Here is a 20,550-nt window from a genome sequence, read left to right on the forward strand (position 1 = left end):
TGGATAGAGCACCAAGCCTGAAGTCAGGAAGACTCATCTTCCTGAGTTCAAGTCTGGCCTCGGATGCTTACTAGTTGTGTGACCTTGGGCAAGTCACTTAACCCTGTTTGTCTCATTCATAAAATGAGCTGGAGAAGGAAATGGTACTCCACTACAATATGTTTGCCAAGAAAACCCTAAATGGGGTCACAAAGAGTCAGACATGATTGAAATAACTGAACAACAATTTAATTTAACGCAACTCAACAAGCATTAAGCACCTGCTATGTTCCAGGCACTGTACTAAGAACTAGGGATCCAAAGATGAAGCAGTGTCTTGCATTTGGGGAAAAACAACACAAATACAGATTAGCAAATATGTGAAGCAGCATAATACTGTCAGTCCTTATCCTAATTTGCACTCTTTCTGTCAAGGCAGGTCTCCAGAGGGTACATCTCCCTCTCAGTTTTAGGAGTACCTTTAGGCTTTCAGGAGATTCTTCTAATGCTCTTGGCTTGAAACCCCACTACAATGTGTTTTTCTTAAGAACAATTGCTAATTATATTTATCTTCCCTAGATGACCTATCCAATAATTAGTACCACAATGACATTTACGGTTATTCATTGAAAAGATTTAGCAAAAACTATAGCACAAAAACCATTTCCCTTAATACCAGGGCAAACTGCCTTCTCTACCATCTTGGTCTTTGGAGAGAGTAGACTCACATATAAAAGACACTCAATAAATATTTGTTGAAATGAGTTCAGTCCAATGAAGTTGAAAGAATATTGAATTTAAAGCATAAGCATGCATAGAGTATGGGGTGTGCCTGAGTGTGTTGGCATATTTGTACACAGGTAGCATTTATAACTTAGAGCCAAGAAACTTCAGCTCCAGTTATGACTTATTATCAGTGTGATCTAAGGCAATTAAAGTTTCCATTTGGCCATCGATCAAATAAGAATAATGATACTTGGTGGCAACTAGGTGGCGCAGTGGATAAAGCACCGGTCCTGGATTCAGGACTCCCTGAGTTCAAATCCGGCCTCAGACACTTGACACTTACTATCTGTGTGACCCTGGGCAAGTCACTTAACCCCCATTGCCCTGAAAAAAAAAAGAATAATGATACTTGCTTTACCACCCTTGGTTCTTAAAAAAATATATATATATATATATATATATTCTAATTCTGAATTAAAGAGCACCAAAAAAGAGAACATTTCCAGGTAGAACAGAAGATTATACATGAAACCTAAATTCAACATGTTACTTTCAAAGCTATCCTGGTTGTCTGTGTTTCCTCCTAAATTTCCTTTTGTTTCCTTCTGAGTATTTTAAAGATGCATCATTAATTCCTCTATTCTCTTTCTCTTTTTGCCAATACTATTGCTAGCTTTTTCTTTTCTCTAACCCCTCTTTCCATATAAAATGAGAAGGAAACAATCCTTATAACCAATTAGCACAATTTATCCACACTTTTGCCAAGTCTACAAATTTTTGTCTCTTTCTGTACTTTGGGTCCATCACTCCTTTGGCAGGAGGTAGGTAGCTGACTTCATCTTTCCTGCTTTGCTTCTAAGGAATGAATAAGATAATGTGTGTGAATGTGCTTTGCAAATGGAAAACCCAGATAAAAATGTAAAATATTGCTATTAGGGAAGCTTAAAACCCTTGCCTTTTAATGATCAATCTTAAATAAAGATTCAATATCTCTGAAATTATAACACAAGTCAGTGTCGAAAAGGACTCATTTTACACTCAACTTTTCATTGGTACTGTGATACAATGATATAAAATGAAGCTTAGTATTCCCTATGCTTATGCTATCATGACCTGAACACTACCTTATCATACCACTAAAGAGATGCTTCCCTAGCTGCATGAACTCTCTTTCCTCTGATGGGTTTGCTTTTGATAGGCAAGTGTCTGTTGACCCACATGACAATGTTAAGCACGAGGCTCTGATTACTACACTTGGAATTTCACCCAGCCTGGGATGTATGTGAGGGGAAGTAGTAGTGTTTGCCTCAGAAATCTCCCCACCAGGCCAGGCCAGGCCAAACAAAAGTAAAGAAGACACCGCCTGCTGCATCATTAAATTATAACAAGCCCTTGATATTCTTTCCAGAAGCTTTGGGCTTGTTTGCTCTTCCTGGTGGAAGAGCAATTGTGATTGGCCCACCCAGTGAAAGTTATCATGTCTTATCTCTGGCTGGTTATTATTTGATTAAAAGAGCCTTCCTCCTCCTGCTCAGTTTCAAAACAGAGCACTGGTTGGGGCATTTGCGCCTGGTGAGCTTGCAGTTATCAAAGAGACTTTTGCTGGGGTTACTGGAGAACATTACAAATCCCCGATCAGCTGCCCACCAGCCTGACTCCACAAATAAGCTTCTAGAAGAGCAAGGCCCCTGCTTTTAGGCTTTCCCTGGTTAGTGGTGGTCTCTTCAGAGCAGTGGGCTGGCCCGTTGTGAATTAGACGGTTGCCAAACAAACTCCAAACACTCTCCACATCTGAGCAGCCAGGTAACTTTCTATACTGTCCTGTTTTTTCAGTTGTCTCATGTCAGAGAGGGTGAAGACAATTCTGGTTGGGTTCAAAGGGGTGGAGGCGGCACTTTCAGATACTGGGGACTGAATATAGGGAAAAAATAGAAAATAAACATGGAAATGTTAAATTTAGAAGAGCTTTAAAACATTTCTGGCCATCCAGATCCCCCTTTGGGTTCTGAAAATAATAGCAGTCTGTGTCTTTCCTTGACTGTTGTTCACCCCGGGGAAGACAACTAACCAAATAAACTATGGTCAATTAATTAATCTCTGAAAGGCCTTTGCTTACCATTCTCTTGGCCAACAAACTTTTCTATAACTAGGGTTCTTAACCTGGTCTATGAATTTTTATTTTATTTTATTTTTTTTTGTGGGACAATGAGGGTTAAATGACTTGCCCAGGGTCACACAGCTAGTAAGTGTCAAGTGTCTGAGGTTGAATTTGAACTCAGATCCTCCTGAATCCAGGGCCAGTGCTCTATCCACTGCGCCACCTAGCTTCCCCCTTGTGTTTTTTTTTTTAAGAAAAGATTTTGAGAATTTTATTTCAATACAATTGAATTCCTTCATTATCCTATGCATATTATTTTATTCAAAAACTATATTCTGAGGCATCCCTAGGCCTCAGCAGAATATCAGAAAGGTCCATGCCACAAATAAGGTTGGGAACCCTTGTTTTAAGATTACTGATTTTGTACACATTTCTTCTTGATGCTTTCTTTTCATGACTGCATCTCCAAAAGGGAAGAAAAGATATTGGTCCCTAAAGCTATATTTAATTCTTTATACTTCACCTATCTATGAATATGTGTGTGGGGGTGTGCAAATGTAACTGTTTGCCCTTTGCACTTGTTAAAACACAATCTGAAGTCACTCTGGGAAAAGTTCCCACTTCCAAATTCCCTTTTGAAGGTTTGCTTTCCTATTTTGCTTGAGGATTCTATTTTATATGAGATATTTCCTTTTATTTGAACCATATTCTAAGCTTAATAGACTTTTAGTGGATGAGGAAATTGGTTAGAAATGTATGTTAAAGGCTTTTCTCTGTGATGAAAGCTGGAGTCCTTGTGGTGACCTGATAACTATAACTATGCCAAGGAAGGATAAAGGAAAGAGACGAAGGGAGAGATTCCATATTTTTAAAATTGCTTGTTGGGGGAAGAATGCATATTGCAAATATAATGGGAAGGAATTAGGACTTTTATTGGCATCATATGAAGTGAGGCTTTCAACAAATTCCTCATGCTCTGTGAGTAATGAAGCAATTATTCAAATCATTTTTCTTTTGCTTACTTTTTTCTGTCTTAAGTCTTGTTTTTCCTTAATTTTTTTTTCTTGAATTTCTAGTTGCTTTATCTGAGCTCTAACTAGGTTAAGGGACCTGGGCTATTGACCCAGGGTACTGAAATGGAGGGCAAAGGGATTTTATGAACTTCAAGTCCTGTATGCTTATTGCTATTATGACTTGAACACTTCCTATCTCTCCACTAAATCAATGTTTATTTAGCAGGGTGAGCTTTCCCCAATAGTTTTGAGTTTGACAGGCAAAGGCCTGTTGTCCCATGTGACAATATGAGGCATTGGGCTTTGGAGAATAGGGAGACTCATAAGGCATAAGGAATAGGTCATAGTTAAGAGCTTCTGGAGAGATGCTGTTACTTAAGACCAAACACAGTCCTAGAGAGGGGAGCAACACAGACTAAGACAAGTAGTAGGTGGTAGTTCTCTTCCTTGGATAACTTTCTACCCAAGGTTATGGGGTCTTTAAGGGAACTCAATTCTCCAGGGGACCATATACATCTGTGGCCCTCATTTCCCCAGAAGAGAGGGGACTTTCAGGCGGCATCATAACATATTCCTCCCCCATCCTGGGCAGAGAAGGAATCCAGGCTGCTAAGTTGGGGTGCTTCTCTTCCCCCCATTAAGTTCAGAAGGAAGGTAAGCACAGTTATAAGTCAGGCTTGGAACAGGCAATGGGCTGAGAAACAGTTTTTCAAACTATAATCTACCCTCTTTCCTTCCTCTACTGCATTGGCTCCAGCCCCAGCATTTCTAGCTATGATTCTGGCAAACCTATATCATCTGTGCCATTTTTGTTCAGGGAATTTTTTTAGGTAAAAGGATTATTCTTTCTGATGTGAAATGGGGCAGTGCTAATAACAAGCCTCCTTTGCTAGTAGAACCCCCCAAGATTAATAAGACTAGCAGGTCTCATTTGAAACAGCATTTGTTATTGTTATTAATCAGATGTTTTACCACCAGAAATGACACAACCCTTCCATTTTAGTAACTTCTAGAAGCATAAGCTTAAATGGTGTTACATAGAGATATGCTTTTATAGAACTTTAGGGTGGGATGTGACTAAAAATGGTCATTTGGTCTGATCTCCCATCAAGAATGGCATCCTTGGTAGGTGGTTTATTCAGCCTCCACTGGAATAGGTTCAGTGAAATTCTCATCCACACTCTTTTTCTGTAACTTTTGCCCTTTCTTTTTTAGGCTTGCCTTCAGTTACCAACTGCATGCTGTCTCTGGTAATCAGTCAACAAGTATTTATTAAACACTACAACATGCACTGTGCTAGGTTTTGGAAATACAAAGACAAAAATGAAACAGTTCTTGCCCTTAGGGAGGTTATATTCTATCAGGGGAGATAACATTCATAAATGTATAAGAAATATGCACAAGGCAATTTTTTTTGTGGGGGAGTGCATTTATAGCTGGAGGAGGGTGGGGGAGGGAAGGGAAGGCTTCATGTAAAAAGGTTGATGAGTAATTTGAATGAAACAGAAGCAGAGAAGTGATGGGAGTCCATTCTAGGAATGGGGTGACTATTGACCTTTACTACTAATTATATGGACCTGTTTTCTTCACATCAAGGGGAAAGAGGAGTCAATAATGTTGCTCTCTCACTCCCCTCCCCACTTGGATTCTTAGATTTTTCGGGGCTTTTTTGGTTTGTTTCATGGGTACAGTTAACTCATAGTGTGATAACATCCCACTACCGATGAAGATTGTGTGTCATATAAAATATTGGGGGGAAGCCTGTCTCTGTTCTGTTATTGGGGAATTTAGCTGGGGTTTCTAATATATTGCTTCTTGTAAATTAGAAGTTATTGCACCAGTTTTGGCAGCAAGCATTTATTATTAATTTGACCATATGTAAACCGAGCACAGAATCCCAGGAAGGGGAGAGGCTGGGAAGAGCCAGCCCTGGGGCAAGAAGAGGAAGAGAGCAACGGCCCTCTCCCCAAGGATTTTTATCCTCTCTCTGATAGAGGCCGGTCACTGAACATTGATCCAAGCCAATTGGCCAGTAACATTCAATTCCATTGATTGACATGACTGGGGCGGGGGGGGGGGTGTCGCCAAGGTGAGTTTTGTTAAGCTGTAGTCTTTTCCCAAGGTGGGAGTGGGGGGGAAGAGCAGCTTCTAGATTTCTCCTAGAAATCCATTATTAGTAATTATTTTCTCACAATTGGCCACTTGAATTTATCATCTTAGAAAGTTGCCTGGGACACTGGATGACTTAGTGACTTGTCCATGGTCACAGGGCAACTTTCTTCTTCTCCTTCTTTTCCTCCTTCTTCATCATCACTTCACATTTATATAGCACTTTAAAGTTTACAAAGTACTTTCCTCATAACAACCTTGAGAGGTAGGTACTATAAATATTATTCCCATTTTACAGATAAGGAAAGTAAGACTCAGGAAAGTTGTGACTTGCCTATAGTCACTCAACTAGTAAATAATAGAACATACTCTGAAACTAGGCCTTCTGTCTCTAATATTCTTTTGCTTACATATACCACACTATCTCTCTAGGTGTAAATTGACAATGGCTGAAGGTATGATCATTTCCATAGATATTTAATGCACTTTGTAGGGTACTCTTGGAAACCAAACTGGTTTTAGATCCAAGGGGATGAAGATAATGAGTGGGAAATGATAGAGGGGAGGACAGGTTGGCTTAAAACCAAACCAAACAACAACAACCTTGATTTGGAGCCAGGGAACCTATGTTCTCATCATTTCAGTTGTGTCAGTTATTAGCTGTGTGACCTTAGATAAGTTATCTCACTTCTCTGGGTCTGCTTTCCCATTTGTAAAATAAGAAGTTTGGATTACATAATTTCTAAAGTTCCTTCTAGTTCTAACATTCTATAATTTAAATAAAATGTGGGATGCAGGTGGTAAATATGTTGGATATTTGGAGAAGAGTAAGTCTAGTCTTTCCCAGCAGCCCTTGGAGAATGTTTGGAAAACCTTCCTTTGGTAATTCAGGAGTAGTGACATTTGATTTTGTGAATTAAGTAGAAAGAACACTGGCTCTGGAATCAGAGGGCTTGAATTCAAACCTTAATGTCTGATGCATGTTATATGTATGATCTTGGGTAAGTCCCTTAACTGCATTGGGTTTCAGTTTCATCATTTCTAAAATGAAAAGGTTGGATGAGCTTTTCTCTGTGATCCCTTCCAACTCTAAATCTATTATTTGAGATATGCCAGAATGTAAGAAGTGATCTGGAGAAGGAAATGGCAAGTCACTCTAGTATCTTTGCCAAGAAAACCCCAAATGGGGTCACAAAGAGTTGGATAAGACTGAAATGACTCAACAATAAAATGAGAAATAATGGGCCAAAGGAAATCTTTCTCAAGTTCTAAATAGAACATTGAATCCCAAGATTAATTTTTCCAAAGGGGTCATAATGGGAAAGTGAAAATTTGTGTCAAATAGAAATCTCAACCACATCTTATCTATCTCTCATGAACTGTTTTACCTTTAGAGGAAGTTTAGAACCCAGTGTGCCAGGCTCCAGAGTCAGCCTTGGAAGTGAGATGTTTTCTTGGTTTTCACACTGAGTCCCTTCTAATTAAAATCCTCCATCATTGCTCTGATGCTGTTGGAGTAGCACCCCCCATTCCCCAACCCAAGTCAGCAGGAGGACTTAAGTTTTGTTCTCTGCCAGGCTTGGTTGCTTTTACAGCTTTGGATTTGCCATGAACTAGACCTTTTGTGGAACTGAGGTATAATTGTTATTGAAAGGATGTTTTCACATAATTTAATCCGCAGGCATGCTTAGAGATAAAGATTGCCCCAAATAAGCTGGATTTGAAAGAAAACAGCAGCCATCTTTTTCAGGGCTCTTTGTGGAGCAGGGGTCTCTCAGATGAAAAGAAATTCTAGCTCTGCTGGTATGTGCTATGGAACTTTAATTAACCCGGTGTGGGTGTGAGGAGTTGAAGGGCATATCTATAAAGTTTTGATGGATTTTTGGAATGATTACCAAGAGCAGAAGCACACAGAGATGGTAAAGAAAAGCCTGTGGATACTAGTGCTTCAAAGAAAGAGACCTCTATGAAGCAGACAGAGAATTACAAGTAGAAGGAGATGGATCTTAGAGATCACAGTCCATTCCTATCATTAATTTTTTTTTTTTTTTTACAGATGAGAAAGCTGGGTCTGAGAAGCGGGGCATTGAAGTGATTTGCCTAAAGGTCACACAGTTAATAAGTGTATATGGGGATTTTCTTCTTATCAATCGCTTCCTTGGGGTATAAGCTCAGTAATGGAGTCTCTGGTTCAAAGGGCATGAACATTTCAGTCACTTTATTTGTCTAGGTCACTCTCTTTTATAATCTACTGAGTCATTAGCTCTTCTGACTGCAGATAATAAGGAAACTCTTAATGACATTTTTTAAGTGAGGCAATTGGGGTTAAGTAACTTGCCCAGGGTCACACAGGCTAGTAAGTGTTAAGTGTCTGAGGCCGGATTTGAACTCAGGTACTCCTGACTCCAGGGCCGGTGCTCTATCCACTGTGCCACCTAGCCACCCCAGGAAACTCTTCATAATCTCAAAGTGTTCACCCTGTAGCCTTGAGACACACATGTACAGAAACAGGATCTTTGAACCCTGACCTGGTTGACCAGAGCCAGGAATGTCAATTCTGAGATAGTATTCACATGAGATTATTTGTTGTTGTCATTTTTCAGTTGTGTCTGCCTCTTTATGGCTCCATTTTTTGGTTTGTTTTGAGGTGTTGTTGTTGTTGTTCTTTGGCAAAGATACTAGAGTGGTTTGCCATTTCCTTCTCCAGATCATTGTACAGATGAGGAACTTAGGCAAACGGTTAAGTGACTTGCCCAGGGACACATAGCTAGTAAATGTCTGAGGTCAGATTTGAACTCATGAAGATGAGTCTTCCTGACTCCAGGGATGGCTCTCTCCCCATTGTGCCATCTCACTAACCCACATGAGATAGTGTCTATAATCAATTGAATGTTGCTATACCAGGATCATAGATCTGTGTTGGAAAGGACCTATACTTTTTATGTCTCCAGAATGTCACACTATCGATAAAGGATCATGGAGTTTAGAGTTGGAAGTAACCTTAGAAACTATCTAGTTCAATCCCATCATTTTACAGATGAAGGCACTGAAACTCATGGAACTTAGTTTATTTTCTCAAGGTCACAAAAGTAGTAAGTTGTATTGGTAGGATTTGAACAGGAACACTTGGTTCCAAATCCATTGTTCTTTTCTTTATACCAATCTTCCTCAGCAGGGGCTGATTCCCTTCTCTTGGCTGTGGTTTTCTTACATGGTAGGTAGGAAGAATGAGAATCTCATTTATCCATTCATTCACCTCACTAATTAAATGACAAGGCACTTGGAGATCTTAGGAAGAGAATCATCATTAACTCATATTTTTTTTTAAATAAAGTATTTATTTATTTATTTATTTATTTATTTTTAGTGAGGCAATTGGGGTTAAGTGACTAGCCCAGGGTCACACAGCAAGTAAGTGTTAAGTGTCTGAGGCTGGATTTGAACTCAGGTATTCCTGACTCCAGGGCCAGTGCTCTATCCACTGCGCCACCTTGTTCCCCCATTAACTCATCTTTTACCTGTGTTTTCTTGAATTTTTTCATGTTGACATTTAGAGGATCGAGCTTATCACCACTGACCCCGTGCCCCCATACCAAGATTCAGTGAATCAATTCCTATCAAGAGGCTTACTAGCCAATCCCAATGAAAGCCCCATCTTTTAAACTCTTTGAGTTGTCTAGAATTACTTATGATCACATCTGCACTGTGTGGGGTCCTAGAGAAACAGTAAAAAAAAGTACCCATCCACTTACATTTTACTGGAATTTTTCAGATGGGGAACATGCTTGGTTTAGTAGAAAGGTCATCAGACTTAGAATCAGGAAACCTGAATTCAAATCCTGCCTCTCTCCCTTACTATTTTGTATGTCGTCTGACCTCTCTGATGTCTTTGTTTCCTCTTCTCTAAAGTGATAGTGTTGTGGGGCAGCTAGGTGGCTTGGTGGATAGAGCATTATCCCTAGAGTTAGGAGGAACTGAATTAAAATCCAGCCTCAGATACTTACTAGCTGTGTGACCATGGGCAAGTCACCTCATCTCAATTGCCTCCAAAAAAATAAAGTGATAGGGTTGGACTAAATGATTTTTAGGGTCCCTTCCCGTTCTAATATTCTATTGTTTGAAATTATTCAATAAGCTATAGACTTCTTAATTTAGGTCTGAATCTCCTCCAAGAGGTCATAAGACCAAGGCTATTTGAAGTCCAGAATTGGAAACAACCATCCTTCCTTCTATCAGCTCAGGGCTTAGTGACCCATTTCAGGGTGGGCTAGGGTCTGCTCCCTCTCCACAATGCAACCCACATCTCTTCCTAGAAAAATCCTCAACAAATCATCCCCTCAGTTTCCTCCTCTGTAAAATGAAGATAATCATAGTGTCTATCTCCTAAGGTTGTTGAGAGGGAAAAAAAAATGAGATAATATTTGTAAAACCCTTAGAATGGTCACAGGAATAATGCTGGGACCATATAAATGTTAGCTCTTATTATAATTTAATTTTTATTATTATTACTTCTCAAAGCAGGTCGTTTCTCCTTTACACAAGGTTTAAAGTGCATTAGAACTCTAGGGTAAGTGAAGTAAAGAGCTCTCCATAAAAGGTCATACTTCAATTAGATAGCTAGCTAGGTAGTTAGATACATGATAGATAGATAGAAATAGAGATAGAGACAGAGATAGATAGATAAAAATTATTATATATAAGGTGGCCTTGGAAGTTTTACTTGTGTGAAAGTTTCTGTTGTAATGGTATTTATGTAATAGACTTCAATCTGAAGCGTCTGAGGTTGGATTTGAACTCAGGTCCTCCTGAATCCAGGACCAGTGCTTTATCCACGGTGCCACCTAGCTGCCCCCACTCCTTTTACAATCTGAATGGATATTACTGTATACCCAAGCAAATATTTGATAGACTATCAGCATCTTGAGGGCAGCAACCAAGTCCCCTACAGGGCCTAATGCATAGAAGATGCTCTATAAATGTTTGTCGATGATGATGACATAGTATATAAACAGATTTTGGAGAGAACAATTTCCTGGCACATAGATATGTTCCTGTAATAATGCCTATTAATTATTAATCTTTTCAATTTCTCATTGAATTATTCAAAGGGGATGAATTCTTTTTTTTAAATGAGGGAACAGTTTGCAGACTCAACAGTTTTGTTCAGACTCACTAGTAGAATCTACAGTATTGAAAAAGAGCTTCTATAGGATTGTAGGCAGGAAGAGCCTCCAGGTTGCTGCTACCTTTCTGCAAGCACCTACTTTTCTCTCTGTTTTTGTCATGATTCTGTTCCATATCTTTGGAATAACCTTCCCCTTATCTCTGCCTGTTGAAATCATTGCCAACCTTTGACCAGTTTCTCAAGTGCCACCTCCCTCCTGAATCCTTTCCTAATCCTCTAGCTAGTAGTAATTTCTATCTTTCAACATCCTCCTCACCCCATCTCTGCCCCGACATACCCTGCCTCCTTAGAGCAAATATCAATAAGCATTCTTCCCTGTATTATAATCATGGTATCAATCAATCAATACACATTTATTAAGCACCTTCTATGTACCAGGCACTGCATTAAGTCCTGAGGGGGGTGGGGAATTCTTGCCTCAAGGAACCTACACTCTAACGGGAGACAGTAGGCAAAAAAATACATACAAAGCTAGTTACCTACAGGATAAATAGGACATAATTAACATAGAGAAGGCATTGCAATTAAGAGGGGCTAGGGAAAGCTTCCTGTAGAAGGTGAGATTATATTTAGGATTTAAAGGAAGCTAGAGAGGTGAGTAGTGAGAACAGAGGAGGGAGAACATAAGGAACAGTCAGAGAAGATGCTTGGAGCTGAGAGATGGAGTCTTATTTCTGGAACAGATCACAGTATCACAGAATCAGAGCTGGAAGGAAACTTTGAGGCTGTCTAGTCCTACTCCATTATTTTAGAGACGAAGAAGAAACTGAGGCCTAGAGATTTTTTTAAAAACCCAACATTATTTTTCTCCAATTACATGGTAAAAACCTAACATTTTAAACAAAATTTTTGAGTTCCAACTTCTCTTTCTGCCTTCCTCCCCCCTCCCCCATTCCTGAGATGGTAAACAATCTGATTTAGTTTATATATGTGTAGTTATATGTAGTGATATAAAATATTTCCATATGTCATTTTGTACAAGAAGACTTGAATAAAAGAAAGAAAGAAAGAAGGAAGGAAAGAAAGAAGGAAAGAAGGAAGGAAGGAAAGAAAGAAGGAAAGAAAAAGGAAGAGAAAATAGCATTTGTATGCAGACAGTATCAGTTCTTTCTCTGGAGGTAGATAGCATGCTTCACCACAAGTCTTTTTGGGATTGTCTTGGATCATTGTATTCCTGAGAATAGCTAAGTCATTCACAATTCTTCATCAAACAATATTGCTGTTACTGTGTATGATGATCTGGTTCTGCTCACTCTACTTTAATCAGTTCATGTAAGTCTTCCTAACTTTTTCTGAAATCATCGTTTATCATTTCTTATAACACAATAATATTCCATCACGATCATATACCACAGCTTGTTTAGCCATTCCCCAATTGATGGGCATCCCTTTGATTTCCAATTCTTAGCCACTACAAAAAGGGCTGCTATAAATATTTTTGTACATATAGGTTCTTCCCCCCACCCCTCACTTTTTTTTGGATGTCTTTGGGATATAGACCTAGCAGCTAGACCTAGAAATGTCAAGGTATTTGCCTGGGCTTACCTAAGAAATAAGCAGAAGAGGACCCAGGTCCTCTGACTCCAAATCCAGTTTTCTTCCCACTGCCCCATGCTTACCTGGGGACATATTTGCATATGTTTCCTCTTCCATACTCCCTGAAGGCAGAGACTATATTATATTCATCTTTGTGTCCTTCCAAAGGGTTAAGCACAACATTTATCAATGAATGGTTTTGAACCTCTGGAAATGGCTGCTATTAAAAAGTTAGTCAATCTAAAAGATGTTTCAAAACTTCCCCCTATTTCCCCAAGTTGGCTACTCTCAAAGAAATCATATATACTTTTCTTGTGCTAGGTTATAGCTGTTATAGGATTTGGTAAGGCTTCTTGTTCCAAGTTTTTGATGGCTTTTCATTACCTGCCATGATATTAGAATTATAGAATGTTAGAACTCGAAGGGCCTTTAGAACCTGAGACCCAGAGAAGTGGTGACTTATTCAGTTTATTATTGGCAGAGTTTTATGACTAGAATCCAGACCTCCTCACTCTTAGCTTGCTTTTTTCCTCTTTCCCCAACTCCCTATAATTTATTCCCTATTTTTAAAAGCATTTTAAAAAAGAGAAACCATTTACATTTGAGAATAAGAAAAATACATATGATTGGAAAGAATCATGAAGACAATAACAACTTACAGAAATCAACGAATCCTACCACTTATTGTAACAGATGAGGAAACTGAGATCCAGAGAGGCTAAATGACTTACCCAAAAGTCACAAAGCTAAAAATAAGTGTCAGAACTAGAACCTAAACCTAGTTCTGATTACAAATTCAGTGCTCTTTCCTCTAAAAGCCATGAGATATAGAGAACCCTTCTTTGAAAGAACATTTGCCAGTAATGGTAAAAGACATCTGAATATTTTTGACTAATACTTCTGGGTTTTTCTGGCTGTTAGAGAAGGGGGAATTTCTAATCCTCATTCTTACTAATTGGAGCAGAAAGAGTAGATTAACCATTTTATCTCCTCACAGTAGCTGTGCCTCATACGGCTATGCTCAGACACTATGGCAGGCCCCCAAATGCTCCAGAGCAGTGCCAACCAGAGTGCTTCTGTCCAACAGAGCATGATAGAAACCCCATCTTAGTTTCGGGTCCTCTGCCTGCCCATTACTCACCGTGAGCCCAATCCCCATATCACCCTAGAGACAGGGGAGTGGATATTTTTCTTTAATGCTGAAATTCCATCTCCTAAACTATTTGAATTGTTGAACTGCTGAGTGCAAGCTCAGATTAATCCACTTACCCTAAGAGGTTGCATAAGGTTTTCTGTACCAGATTAGACCAGTGATTTAAGTCCTACTTTTTAGGCTGCAGCCAGACTCTCATCTCACATCCTTAATTTAAAAAAAAAAAAGCAAAGTCTTTCAGCTAGAGGTTTGATATGGGTTAGGGGGTAATTTAATACATCCCTTCCTCTGATGTTGGCTCTTTGGGGCTCACTTAAAAAGTGAAATCTTGAAACAAAATCCTTTAACTGTTGGCTATATCATAAGCATGTGGAAAGGTAGAATGATATAGTTGGAAAGGGTTTTGGAGGTCTTCTATTCCTCATCACATTAAAGGTAAGGAAACTGAGGCTTAGGGAAAAGATGTGACTTGATCAGAGTCAAATAGTTAATGTGAGAATTAGGTCTCGATTGAAGCTTTGCTGACTTATTCCTATGGTTCTTTCCCCATCCCTGTACCACCAGATGTTTACCCAAGAGGTGAATTTGTCTTGAGATCTTCTGATGCAGGGGAACTTTAGTCTGTGTCATGGACCCTTCTGGCAGTTCAGTGAAGGCTATGGACCCCTTCTAAGCATATTTTTATTTTTATTTTATTTTTATTTTTTTATTTTTTTTAGTGAGGCAATGGGGGTTAAGTGACTTGCCCAGGGTCACACAGCTAGTAAGTGTCAAGTGTCTGAGGCCGGATTTGAACTCAGGTACTCCTGAATCCAGGGCCGGCGCTTTAACCACTGCGCCATCTAGCTGCCCCCCTAAGCATATTTTAAAAAACCCATAATTGAAGGAAATGCTAAATTTCAGAGATTAATGAAAATAAAGATGTAACTTTTCCCATCCATGTTCTCAGACTGCTTGGAATCTTTGGACATCTATGGACTCAAGATTAAGATTCTCAGCTGTAGCATAAAGTTAACATTAGAGAAAATGCTATCTCTTACATTAATTAAACTCTCCAACAGTGTCTGAGGGATCATTTTAAGTAAAGGCCAAGAATATAAGTAGGCAGTTGTTCACAATTCCTAGCAAAAAACACTTTTCCCTTTCATTTCTCCTTTCTTATCTAACCCACTCAGGGCTAAAACTAACAATTTATAATAATTCTTTGAACTGTCCCTGACACATAGGGCAAGTGCTTTGGATATAATGGGTGCTTAGGAAATGATTGTTGAACTGAATTAAAAGTGAAGTGTTGGGGCGGCTAGGTGGCGCAGTGGATAAAGCACTGGCCCTGGATTCAGGAGTACCTGAGTTCAAATCCGGCCCCAGACACTTAACACTTACTAGCTGTGTGAGCCTGGGCAAGTCACTTAACCCCAATTGCCTCACTAAAAAAAAAAAAAAAAAAAAAAAAAGTGAAGTGTTGGGGCAGCTAGGTGGTGCAGTGGATAGAGCACCGGCCCTGGAGTCAGGAGGACCTGAGTTCAAATCTGACCTCAGACACTTAACACTTACTAGCTGTGTGATGCTGGGCAAGTCACTTAACCCCAATTGCCTCACTAAAAAAAAAAAAAAGTGAAGTGTCCAGATTGGTTTTTACTTATCAATTTAGGACTTTGCTCTTTTTCTTAGAGGCATGCTCATTGAAACCTTAAAAGGTTTGAGAATTCTGCTAAGGTTTGTACTCTTGTTGACCCTTTCATTCATCATCGAGGAAGAGTATTTGATTGGTATAGGCTTCTTCTATATTAATCAATAAACATTTAAGTATCTCCTATGTGCTAGGTACTATGCTAAGCCCTGGAGATACAAATAGAAAAAAAGAGAAACAGTGCTTACCCTCCAGAAGCTTACAACCTAATGGGGAAAGACAACACACAGAAGGAACATTGGGTGGAAATAAGAGGGCAGTGAAAGTATCAGAAGCAGGAAGGTGAGAAGGTTAGAGTAGCCCCAAATAATGCAGTTAGGTGAGGAACAAGATTTCTGGGCTGTTCTTCCCTCCTTAAATGGAGGTTTTGGAGTTCATGGCTCCACCCTCTAATCAGAGGGACAGAGGCAGTGGTGAGGTAGAGTGCCAGGGTGGATGGAATCTTGCAATATAATGAGGTTTTCCCAACAATGACCTACCTGGGGCATGGTAGAAAAGTCAGAGAAGTCCCAAAATAGTGAAGCCACTTTCAGTGTCCACTTTGAACAGGGCCTGTAAAGAAGGGAGGGAGGTCTCAGAAGCAGGGTCAGAAGGGTAACACAAAAGTAATGCTATGAGGTAAGTAGTTCAAATGGATTAATGTAAAGCCATTTTCACTGATCAGCATCACCATTTTACATATAAGGAATAAGGAGGTGATCCTTTACTTGTACTCTGCCCTGGTCGGGCTACATCTGAAGGAAGGTCCTCGGTTCTAAGGCCAGAGTTTAAGCTGGAGACATAACCCGGTTGGTGAAAGGCCTAGAATCCATACTGTGTGAGGATTAGTTTTAAAAAAAAAATGGGGATGTTTAGCATGGAAAAGAAGAGACTCAGGAGGACATTCATGTTGTGTTTAATTACTTGAGAGGTTCGTATGGAAAGGTTGTTGTTAGTCTTGTTCAGTTTGAACGTAGAGGGCTCCTTAACAATTAGAGCTGTCTGGGCTTGAGAAAGGGTGACCTGGAGAAGTCTTCAAGCAGAGGTAGATGACCACTTTTCAGGCATATTATACCAGGGATTCTTTTGGGGTATGGATTAGACTAAATGGCCAGTGAAGTACCTCAGAACTCTTCAATTTTCTATTTCTTTAATTCTCTGATTTTTAGAGGACACCCAAATGACAATGACCAACAAAGGGATCTGCCGATATTCAAACAATTAGTGGATGTCAGAACTCAGATCTTCTGACCAGCACCCCTGCCGCTGTCAATTGTCCTTTCTGCTGTACCCCATAGCTCAGTGACTCCTTAGAAGCAGACAACTCAGCAAGCATTAGAGGATAGCCATTCCTGGTATTCTAGCAGTAAGGATAGATTTACACTGATTCAGCCATACTCTTTCATCAATCCCACGTGTTGTGCAATGGGAAAATGAGTGGTTTGAGGTGAATCTGCAGACAGCTCAACAGCATGGCAAACCGTTTGATTCAGGGATTGAGTCCGTGACCTTGACCTCATTAAATTATCTGTGCTATGTGGATTTTCAACCTTTCTCCTTGATGTTTGGTATCAGCTACTGTTGGAAATTGGAGATGAGTAGGTGGCCTAGGAAGTCTTTGCTTAGAGGGGTAGCTCTTGTGTTATGTCCCATTCACCTGTCTGCTGGGATTTGATGTAACTTATCACCTTAGCTTTTCTTCATGCAGACCCCTGAATCATCTGAAAGATATTCAAACAAGTGCAATATCTCTTTGAAATATTACCTTATCTGACATCTCCAATGTGAACTAACACTGTGCTAGCACTTAGCGGAAAATCAGCTATTGTAATCTTATAACAGCCCAGGAGAGCTAATAAGTTTCCAGCAACCTAAGCCCACCAGATAATGGTTTTGTCCCCAGTTTCACTCAGAATTCACAGCTCAATTCTCTTCATTAGCATTGCTTTTATGCTTTAGGGCCATTGAACAGGTGTGAAGAATCCAGTGATAGAGGTTTGCCTAACCAGGTTTTAAAAGCAGAATTTCCATGAGATCAGTTGCTCCATCTACTTCCAGAGGGAGTTAAAAGTATTATCTTTAGTTTAAAGGGACTTTCTACTTTACCATTTGGATGGTAGGGGTGGGGATGGGTGAAAGGTGGTCTCCTGGCTAGTCACTTTAGAATTCTTCTGTCCAATTAGAATAGAGCTAAAATATGATCTGCATTTTCCAGGAAGTCTTCCCTGCCTCTTCAGCCCAGACCCAGTGCTTTTTTTCTAAATCACCAAGGTACTTCATCTTTGTACTACTCATTTGGTAGTTTGCATGATTTGTTACTTTTTTGTGAGGCAATTGGGGTTAAATGACTTGCCCAGGGTCACATAACTAGTAAGTGTCAAGTGTCTGAGTTCAGATTTGAACTCAGGTCCTCCTGAATCCAGGGCGGGTGCTCTATCCACTGTGCCACCTAGCTGCCCCTGATTTGCTACTTTTTAAAAAAGGTTTTATTGATGTCCTTTATTTTTACATATTACCTCTCAATAAAGTCTTTTCCATTGATCCCTCTTCTGAAATAAAGAAAAACAATTAAACAAAAATCCTTCGAATGGAAGTCTCCTCTGTCCCTATCATCTCCATACCTTTCTATGAAGGAAGGAAGGGTTTTTATTATCCATTCTTTAGATTGCTCTTCAAGACCTGACTCCCATCCTAGCCATGTGGTCCTGAGCATGGAATTTGATTTTCCTGTGTTTCCATTTCCTCACCAAGAGTGATAACAATACTCATATTACTTCCCTCCCTGAGTTGCTAAGAAAACACTAAGTCTTTAAAAGCTATGTAGACACGGATTGTTATGTTGTTATTTGTATCTCCCTTATGGTACATCACATTCTGATACATTTTGTAGTGAATTGTGTATTTATCCCCTGCCTGTCCTCCAGAAAATGGGGGTCCTGACTCGGAGCCAGTTTCTTATTCACTAGAACAGTCCTTAATAACATCAACTATTTTAAAAATACTAATTGTAAATAGGAGGGAGTGGAAAAGATGCACACCCTTGAGGTAAAATATGGTCCCTGCCCTCCTGGATAATGAGTCTAGAAGGGGATGCAATATAAACACAGGAAAATGAAATATATCATGTTTAATAAGTACATTTGGGAGTTGTGAAATAGAATGCTATGTGATGTCTTGGGGGAAGGTCATTACCAACTGGGAGGAACAAAGAAGATGTTTGGGTTGGGTTTTAAAGGATGGCCAGGAATGTGACAGCTGAAAAGGTTGTAGAAGAGCATCATGTTAAAAAAAAAAAAAAAGCAATAGTTCAAGCTAAAGCAAAGAGAGGGATAAAAAAATAGTATATATTCTGGGGGACAGAGAGAACTCCAGCTTACATGGACTGTATTATGTAGTGAGGGGAGTAATATGAAATAAGGCCAAAAAAGAACTAGTCTCAGCTTATGAAGAGCCTTGAATGCTAGGCAGAGGAGACTGAACTTTACTAAGCAGACAATAGTGAGCTAAAAAAGGTTTTTTGAGCAGTGGAGTATCTGAGGGGGAAAAAAAGAACAACTGTACTAATATTGTGCTTTGAGATTTAGTCTCTTATGTCAGAAAAAATTTTTTTAATTTAAATTAAGTAAATTTCTATCCAAGCCATTTCTAGTTTTGAGAAAGAGACATGCAAACTGGTATAGAACTCTATGCTTTCTGATATGGCTCTCTCTCCTAAGATTTAAGGTAACATTTATAGAAATCTCAAATAAGGAAAAGATGTCTAAAAATATAATCTAGGTTAACATTCTGGAATTGAGTAACCATGTCATTACACCATTTCTTCAGGATTACTCCCCTCAACTAATCTCCGGGGATTCCTCCCCGAATCCAAATTTAAATTCCAAATTTAAAATCCAAATTGAATAGGACTCTAGGAGTATTTCCAGTATCACTAAAGAAGGTACTTCCTAGGGTGTAGACTCTAGTCTAATATCTTCAGGGTAATAACAGTGATTATCTTTCAACTCACCAAATGAAAGGCTTTTTTTGGTCCCCAATCTATCACCTAGTTTTCCAAGAGGTTTCCCCATGGAATCTGGAGAGGACTTTAGAGAAAAATCTTATTTCTTAGTATTTCTAGAGAAATGAAAAAGAAGATTTTAAAAAGTAGACTTCTATAGGAGTTGCATGACTAAATAATAGATTGTTCTGAAAGCTGTATGAAGAATGGTTTGGAGCCTGAAGAGTAGAGCTCTCAGATTCTTGCAACAGTCCATGTGAGTGGTAATGAGTGCCTCTGATTAGGGTGATGAGAAGAGGAGAAGAGATGGAAGAATGTAGGAGATACTGTGAAGGTGGATTAGATAACACATAATAGTCATAATGAATACCTTGGACACTTAAAACATTTTGTTGAATTTACAAGACATTCATAGTCTTACACTCTCTCCACTTGATGTCAAAACAATGACCTAAATAAAGATAAGAATTAAAACAATTCTATTTGGTTTGCTTGCCTGACATTCAACATTCAGTGTGATTGGCTCTGTGTAGTTTTTTCTTCCTACTAAACTGAACTATTGTTTCACTCTTCTGTAGACATAGCGTGATACCAGTGCTATTATTTTGAAGGGACCTAAATTTAGGTATGAGTCACACGTGGCAGAATTAATATAATCTGGAATCTTTCCAGTGGAGCTGAATATACAAGTGTCTCCAATGCCCTTTTCCTATGTGATGCACGAGCACCAACCCTATCTGGTCTTCAAATTATGAAAAAAAAAATAAGGCCAATGAGAGGCATTTAATTGTTTTCTGAAAATCTATTCCTCACCCTGCCAGATGTGCCTCTTTCTCTTTTGATCATGATATTATTAAAAGCACAACACCCAAACTTGATCACCCTCTAAAATATACTTTAAAATTTTCTTCGTCCCACAAACAAGATAAAGTCTGTATTGAGATGGTTATCAGAGGGAGGGATTTGCATGTCTGTAACTGGCAGAGCAACTAAAGAGTATTATTTGCCACATGTGAGATGTTAATTTTCTTCCTGGGGCTTGAGTTAATAAAGGAAGACTCAGGTTGAAAAGCACAAACCAA

The 20,550-nt window shown here is 39.2% G+C and overlaps 1 protein-coding gene across 1 annotated transcript in view; it reads left to right on the forward strand.

The window, feature by feature from the left end:
- The first annotated feature begins 2,243 nt into the window (after positions 1 to 2,243).
- Positions 2,244 to 20,550, forward strand: part of GPAM (glycerol-3-phosphate acyltransferase, mitochondrial) — a 71,458-nt gene continuing 53,151 nt past the window's right edge. The window contains exon 1 of the mRNA XM_043985130.1: positions 2,244 to 2,508. The gene's annotated coding sequence lies outside the window, so the exon portion shown is untranslated. The remainder of the gene's footprint in view (positions 2,509 to 20,550) is intronic.

The sequence above is a fragment of the Dromiciops gliroides genome, chromosome 2 (assembly GCF_019393635.1).
Source record: "Dromiciops gliroides isolate mDroGli1 chromosome 2, mDroGli1.pri, whole genome shotgun sequence".
Lineage (NCBI taxonomy): Eukaryota > Metazoa > Chordata > Mammalia > Microbiotheria > Microbiotheriidae > Dromiciops > Dromiciops gliroides.